This window comes from Zonotrichia leucophrys, chromosome 1A (assembly GCF_028769735.1).
Source record: "Zonotrichia leucophrys gambelii isolate GWCS_2022_RI chromosome 1A, RI_Zleu_2.0, whole genome shotgun sequence".
Classification (NCBI taxonomy): domain Eukaryota; kingdom Metazoa; phylum Chordata; class Aves; order Passeriformes; family Passerellidae; genus Zonotrichia; species Zonotrichia leucophrys.
Window position 1 is genome coordinate 44601304 of NC_088170.1, and position 8489 is coordinate 44609792.

An 8489-nucleotide genomic window follows, 5' to 3' on the forward strand; every position below is an offset into this window, starting at 1 on the left:
ACTAACAGCCAAAGACTGAAGAGAAGTGTAGTTAATGTCCTTAATTCACCTGAATGCCTTCTAAAAGTCTTTTAAAAGTACAGCTTTCCACTGAGGTTGTGCTTAACTCCTTTTCTGTATTCATTTGAAGGTGCCAAACAGAAGATTAGGACTACTCAATCTAGAGGTATTTTCCCTGTCAACTCTAAAGCGATAGATGCTTCAGGGATCTGGGAAAAGTCTGGCTAAGAAGATAAGTAAAGAGGGCTCCTGCCCAGCCAGCCTCCAGCATTCACTTCTGTCTTGGATCTTCCTGACTGAAACCTTCAAACTAAGGCTCAATGTGATTGCACAGCAGCTTGCACACCCCATAACCATATCCCAAGACTGGAAATCTTGTAGGATTTTCTTCATAAACAATGATGAGCCAGATATCAGCTTCAATGTTTCCTTTTTCTCCACTTTTCAAGCATGAGGAGGATGCCAGCCTGACTCAGGACCTGTAGCTGACTGCAAACTCCCTCACTGTGGTACACGGCTCTCCTGAAATGTTTTAAATACTGCAGCCTGTGCTTTAGTGTGTTATTTATTACCAGACTGACAAGAATGTTGCAAAGGCTAAAACCAGCATTTTTGTAGAGGTGTTTCTTGGTGCACTTGTTGAAATCAGAAATATAAAAAGAATGGCAAATGGAGGTTAGAATGTCACAATACACAAAGTACAGAGTGGGTCCCTGAAAATCCTGAAATATGAATTTGAGGGTCAATTGTGCTAACACTCCTCCTCAGCTTCTTCGCCTCCTCCTCAAAGCCTGCCATCTTTAATTTGTTTTGAAATCAAAAATTATGCTCCTTAAATGTACATTGGCAGACTTAGGGATAAGAAGTTTCTAGTAAAAAGACTTCTTTTTTGCACATGAAATCAACAGCCCTGACTATTCTCTGGAGAGTGGTTTGGTGATTAAAGCCCACACCTATAGCCACCTTTCTTTTGTTCCTATCAGAATACAGATGAAATTTTTTTTCACCTCCCAAGGAAAATTTGAGGGGAAAACTCCAGCATCCATCTATATAAATGTCACTTGTTTTATTTTTGTGAAGAGGCTTAAGGGAAGGGATTTTCTAAAGCAGCTTAATAGCTGCCATAGAAGCCCTACAGATACATTGCCGGATAAGAATGGTAAACTAAAGATCTCAATAAAAATAGTCCATAACAAAGGAAGAAAACACAGCTGGTGTCTAAGCAGAGTGGAAAGAACTGAAACAAAAGAATGTGAGAGCAGGAAAAATATTTCTTCCAAAGCACAATGCATCTTATTTAGTGAAACAACTATTACAGCTTATTTAACAAAGTAGTTATTTTTACCTTCTCCCCCTTCTTTGGCAAATCTAGCTCTTAGGATAGGAATCAGGATAGGGAAATTGATCATCCATGGCAAACTAGTGAACTGAGTCAAAGTTTCTGATAAAGACGTCCCTACATATACATTAGCTAAAATATATAGAACAGGAAAATCAGTCTCAAAGGCTTGGAGAGGTAGCAAGTTAGGAGGGGTATTTCTAATATGCCCTTCCAACTAGGAAAAAGATCCAAACTCACTTTAAAAGAGTAGCCTGCAGCTGGGAGGGCATTCTTGTCTTTAAAACTGATGGAAGAAATGAGGATTTTGCTATTGCTCTTTGGACCTTCAAGAAACATTACACTGCTGTGTCACTGATTAGAAGGTGAATTATGCATCTTGCTTTTAAAACCTGGGTTTCTCTGCCAGTTTGTGTTGTTAGTCCCCCCTTCTAGAATACAGCTCCCCATGAGCAATAGCTCAGTGGCGTTCTTGTCTATATCAACCACCAGTGGTATTAAGGAAGGAGACAGGTGGATAGGTTCTGCCATACCTGTGTTCACTGAGCCAAAAAAACCCAAAAGGGTGAAACAAACTATATAGAGAATTTATTCTTGTGTTTTTTTTTTTTTTTTCCTTAACACTTCATCCAAAATTCCTAGAGCCATTGGAAATAGTTTTAACTTCAGGACTTAGATGTAAATATTTTTTCATAACTGAGAATATTGGCCTGGAACATAGAAATCAATTCAGGTTCAGGAATGATTTGGTTTGTCTGATGTATATTTTTGATTCAGATTCTGGTATATGTTTGAAAGTGCCTCTGTAAAAATGAAGATATTTTTCTATTACAGTCTTGTATGGAACTAGTAGGAGACAAAAATGTGTAACACCTTGAAGGGTTAAAAGAAAAGAAAGCTTTTAAAAATCAGATGTTAAAAGGCCCTAATTACAGTCAGAGCTATTGTGAGATGCAGCATGTCTCTGTGAGTGAATAATTTTTTCGGTATTTTAATAGCTTACTATAAATATAACACTTCCCACATTACAATTTTTATCTGGGTTTATAAATAGAGATTAAATCTAAATGAATTATACCTGAATAATTGCAACGGGAAAATGTTTTTAAATAGAGAAAAAATGCACTCTTAGACTTCATTGTGAATATTATGGTATATTAATTCAAGAGGGAAGAAAAGGCTTCAATATATTTCCAGTACTTTAAAAACCCTTATTCTTGCCATCCTTCATAAGTTCATTTTCATGTGAATTGAAGTGGATTTTTTGTCATGAAGGCTTTGGTTTTTTTTTTTAATCAAAAGTGTCTACAAATTATCATTTTTCAATATAAAAAGAAAAGTTTTCCTACAGAGCTAATACATGAAAGTATCTAAACTCAGGAGAGAAAAATAAAGAAGCTGAACACATGCAGAAGCACTCGGTTGCTCCTTCTTGCATATTCTGAAATTCTATCAGCCTCAAATGCATATTCACCAGCTGCAGACAAGAGGATTCTGATTTCCAGCTGTTGGCTGCCTGCTGCACAGATCCCTGCGCCTTCCTTTAAAACACTAATTGTGCAGGTCTCCAGACAAGCTGCTCTCAGAGGGCTGATCTGCCCTGCCCAAAGAGGCAGTGATTGTGTTCCAGCCTTAGGGGAGGAGTGAGCATCCTCAGCCTGGCTGACCCTGGCCAGGAGGTGCAGGCCATGACCTGTGCTTCACCTCTGGCACCTTCCATGCCAGTCCTGCCCCAGAACTGCAATATGGGGTCACTTGGAAAAGCCTTGAGCCTGCCTCCCTCTCCAGAGCCACGAGTCCAAGCAGCGCTTCCTCCTGCTCTCCTGGCAGCTGTGTCCTGAAAGCCATACTGATCCTGGAGGATTAAAGCCAAGATCTGTCTTTTATAAGGCATTTGTTTCAGGCTGAAGGAATTATAGGCTTTGTGTGCATTAGGACATTAACAGGGCCAGGGCTGAGCTCTGGTATGTGCTCACCATCTGCTAAAGTGTTTGCACAGACTTTGGCCCAGTTCTGTCTTCGGCCAGCTAAGTGCTTCTCAAACACTTGAGGTGCTTACCACAACCCAGCAAAGGGCCAAGCCAATATATTAAATTGTATGTGTGATAGCAATATTGGGACATTTTTTATTACATATGTAATAAATATAATATTATATTAATTATATGTTATAAATATAATATAATTAGTACATTATTACGTATGTAATATTATAAATATATTATAATTATTATAGGTTATAAATGTAATATAGTAAATATTTTATATTTATAAATATATTTATATAATGCACACATTTATATACTAGCTTAATAGAAATACTATTTTTATAGGGTAATACTATTAGTAATTATCATACAGATAATTACTATATAGCTATAAAGATCTATCAATGTGTTAATAATAATCAGATCTAATAATATGATAGTACATTAATATTGGTCTCTATGTAATGCTTACATAACTGCTTTGTTTGGGGGTAATCAGAGGGTTTAGGTGTATACCTGCACTGTAGCATTTGTCTCAGAACTGAGGAACAGCTGCTATTTCATTTTACTCCCATTAGAGATGTGACCACATCCAGCAACTGGCCTGCAAACAGAACAGTGTTTCTAAATTGCTGTGGGTTATCTCTGTCCTCTGGAGACATCTGCCACAAACCATGTACTGAAGCTAGAGATAGCTGTGCTCAGTTTCTAATAAAATCCTCAACTCTGCTCTCATAATTCTGATATCTAGCAGTGACTTTTAGAGTCACTGGGGCACATTCCTACAGCTAAGGGGGTCTGTACTCACCTTATTACTTCTGTTCTATTGGGATTCTCTTTCATCTGGTTTATCCTTTTTTTTAATATTATCATTATAATTTTTAAGGGTGCAATTAACAGGCAGCATTTCCATCTACAGACAAGAAACATGGGACCTCATCAGCAGCTCTGCTATGGTCAGAATTTGCAGCACTGTTAAGAATACCACATGGGGTTCCTCCTCAGATTCATAATGCACAGGAAAATTAGGGCCAGAATCTGGTAAAACAATGTTTTGTCAGCTTTCCTAAAACATGCTTTAATCAATTCCCTTTATCAGGTCTGTGCAGCCCTTGTTTGCTAGGAGAAATTAGCTGGAACTAATTTACAAGCAATGAGTAATAGGCAGTTTATCTAGTAGCTTACAACTGTTGCCTGGATACAAATCTCTTCCAATGTTTTTATATATAAAATGCTTTGCAGCAATTTGTTTTGATGACAAATTGTCAAACAGAACACCAGGGCACATGACATAGCTACCTTTGCCTCCTTTTGATGCAAAATACTGTCCCTGTGCTGCCACAGGATAAGGAACAATATCTTGCCAAGCCCTGTTTGGTGGGAGAACTCTGTACTTAGTTCTCATTTGCCCTAGAGCATTACAGACATGAGGGTGCAAAGATCAGAATTTCATTTTATCAGATGACTAAATAGCAGCAGCAGATATTTTTGCAAGGTAAAGCATTAGAGAAAACTCTTATAAAAAAACCACAACCACCCGTTCAAATGCACTGAGTTAATAAAAAGGCATTCTCTATCTGTCTTAAAAGCAGAACCCTTGGAATTGATTACAAGGATGTTAAAAATTTGTGAGTAGGAACCAAAAAAATTGCAAACCAGATTACCATACACTGAAGATGTTGTGAACCAGCTTTTTTCCTTGTTCTAATATGTGTCTTCCTTGCCAAAATCAGTCTGTGTACAGATGTATGCAAATCAAATATTGGAACTCCCAAGGTGAATGCTGCACCCACATGTCCAGCTGCTAAACTGTGTCCCAGAAACACAAGACTGGTGGGAAAAAAGGAAATCTCCTTTGCAGAGATTTGCTGCTCACTCTGATTACACCCACACTCTCCTTCTGGCAGAATGAGTAGTTTTATCAAACCGTAACATGTAGGGTCTTAAACTAGAAGATCTAGTCCTCTTTTTTTTGGCTTAAAAGACAAAAACGGTGGAAAATAAAAGTAGGAAAGCAACTCACACATGAAGACAGCTGTAAATCTTCTGTTGCATTTTTCCCCATTGGCTTATCCCTTATATTTTTGAGCATCAAAGAAAGGACATTGGAGTGCACTTTAAAAGTCTGGAACCTCTGAGTGAGGAACTCAATTTTGGTAATTCGTAATATTGCTCAGTTCCCTTTCCTTGGCAGCTTCCCAAACAGAGCATAGGCAGGCTGGGCAGAACCAGCTGGTTCCCATGCTTCTTCACACTACTCCAGCTAAAGATAATTTATGGCTGTTTATCAAGAATATGTTTTGTATTTTTTAAGTTTCTAACAGCCACGAGTTTCCATGTTAAAACCACTAGCTAACATTTTTAAAAACTGCAGGCAAGCAAACAAACTAATGCATGAGATAAAGTAAATTTTACCCACTGCTTCCTTCTGCTGCCTTTGGCCCTGGTCTGCTGCTATATGACTCCTCTAGGTCTAAAAGATTCAAATAGTCACAATCAAATCACTTTTGCCATAGTAATGCCCTCTCAGCTTCCCTCATCACCCCAGGTATGGGAATAGATATGAATCTCTGACACTTGAGGGCTGGGGAAATGGCAGTGAAGGTCATCCAGGGGTTTGCCCAGAGCAAGTCAGTCACTTCCACACATTATAACCATGGCTGTTCAGAAAGAAGAAGGGTAATTGTTTTAGGTAAGGACTGGGGGAAGCCTAACAAGGCAGACATCATGCAGTCTGTTACAGACCACGCAACCATGACAAAGGAGTAGATGAAGTGTTTTATAAACTGCTGGCTGATATTTCACAAAACTGAAACTCAACACAGCAGAGAGGAGGCAGCCTGGGAGGTTCCTGAAGTGTGTGGAAGAGAACTTCTGACATATCTGGTAACTGAGCCCCACTAGACCTGCTCTTTATAAACAGAGAAGTGGTGGTGGGAGGTGTGGTGGTCAGAGGCCTTCTTGGATGTAGAAATCATTAAAAGATTGAGTTTTGATTCTTGGTGAAGTAAGGAAAAGGGTCAAAAACCTGTCTACTTGGGGCTTTTAGAAGGAGGACTTTGGCCTGTTCAGGGCACTGCTGTAGAGACTCCCTTGGGAAACAGTCCTTAACAACAAAGGAGTCCAGGAAGCCGGGACATACATTCAGAAGGAAATCTTAAAGGTGCAGGAGCAGGCCACCCCTATGTGCTAAAAGATGAACCATCGGTTCAGAAGATCAGCCTGGCTGAACAGGGAATTTTTCCTGAAACTCAGATTAAAAAAGAGGGTTTATGACCTTTGGAAGAAGGGTCAGGCAACTCAGGAAGAGTACAAGGATGTAGCTAGATTACATAGATAGAAAATCGGAAAAGCAAAAGCTCAACAATCTGGCCACTGCTCTGAAAGATAATAGAAAGTGTTTTTATTAAAAGGAGAGCTAAGGAAAATCTCCATCCTTTACCGGATGTGAAAGGGAACATTACTACAAAGGGCAAAGAAAATGTTGAGGCACTTCATGTCTTTGCCTCTGTCTTTAACAGAAAAAATGAATTTCCTCAGGGAAATTCAGCCCCCTGAACTGGTAGACAGGGAGCAGAACAGGCCCCCTGCAATTCAGAACAAAGTGCCAACCTGCTCTGCCACTTAGGCACTCACAAGTCTATGGGGCCAGATAGGATTCACTCAAGGGCACTGAGGGAGCTGTTGGAAGAGCTCACCAGGCCACATTCCATCATTTATCATCAGTCCTTGTTAATGGGGGAGCTCCCAGATGGTGGGACATCTTCCTTCTTGCAAAATGCAGTCAGTTTTGCATGACTGACAAAAGAGCTGCTACTTGGCACAATGCATTTAGGACCTTGTTAGAAAGGTTTTCTATGGAATATAAAACCTTTAAAGACTCAACTATATATTCAGCACAATCCTCTCTACCTCCAGAAATGCAACCAACAGTGTGTTTCCCCTAATGCATGTGGGACAAGTAGCAGAAAGCAGTTTTCTGTAGTGGTTTTTTTTTGCAATTGAGCCTGTAAAGCAATTTTACCTGCTTACCTTACTTTCTGTTTTGCCAAATAAATCTAGTTTGTCAATCACTTGGGTGGTAACTGTTACTGTTTAATTACTGAGCAAAGAGTAACTTTCTTATTTTAACTTGACGCTAAGGAAGTGCCAAGAATGTTAGATCAAAGAGAGCACCTGCTTAGCACCTGTCATCACTTCAGAGCATCAAAAAAAGTGTTCCTTGAAACTGCAATCTTTGGCCTATATCTCATTTAGGTAAGATACAGTTTCAACAGCTTGAAATGAAGACCCACCTCAAAGCTGAAAAATACTTCTAAATATGAGAACACAGTAAATTACATGAAAAGAATATATATTATGGCCAAAGTAAATTATTCAAAAAGAATCTCAAAGAACATTTAATGTTGTATAAACCAATGACTAAAAATTTAAGGATGAGATATTTAGATGCAAAGCAAAAGTACAATCCTTTCCTTCATGCAGCAAAAACTGCTTCTGAGCAATCAGACAGAAAAATGAAGGGAATAATAAAGAAAAAGCCCATTGACTTTATTTATGCTGTTCCAATTTTGTAAGACTCTTCAAAACGCAATATTAAGGTAAAGAATGAAAAAAAAAAGTACAAGCAAGTATGAGAGAGACACAAACATGCTGTCAACTTACTGTAGGAGTTCCATTCTGTTGGCTCCTATCACAGAAGTTTCATAGCTTCCTGTAGGTGTTTCTCATGGGCTTCTCCTCAGAGCACTGACTCTTTCTTCTTCACAAAGCAGCCAACTGACTCCAATTCCTTTCTCAACCAGCCATCCCACTCTTCTATAGCACTCTTCTTTTCATTGGTTACAGCTGTGGCCTGTTAACATCAGGCCTGTTCCTAATCTTTGCTAATTGGCCAAGCTGCAACTCCTTAGGGGTGAGATTACTTTCTACACTATCTTTATTTTCTTATATTTTATCCCCCTACACAAACAGCAGCCGAGGAATGCTGAGAGTAAAAAGGCAGGGGGCTCAGAGGATCTGCTGCCTGGGCACTGTGTGACCTAGAGCTACACTCCCTTGTGGGACCACATCCTGCAGCTGATGGATCCATGGAGAGGCCCCCAGGGGAGGGAGCAGGGGAATTTGCTCTGAAAGATGCTGAAGGTTGTACTGGCACGATG

At 39.4% G+C, this 8489-nt stretch overlaps 1 long non-coding RNA gene across 1 annotated transcript; it reads right to left on the bottom strand.

Moving 5' to 3' along the window:
* Positions 1-2473: 2473 nt before the first annotated feature.
* LOC135457709 (uncharacterized) lies at positions 2474-8130 on the bottom strand. Its single transcript, XR_010442758.1, has 3 exons — positions 7993-8130; positions 3844-3931; positions 2474-3194 (listed from the first exon to the last, which is right to left on the bottom strand). It is a non-coding gene; the product is annotated as an uncharacterized LOC135457709 (long non-coding RNA).
* Positions 8131-8489: the final 359 nt, after the last annotated feature.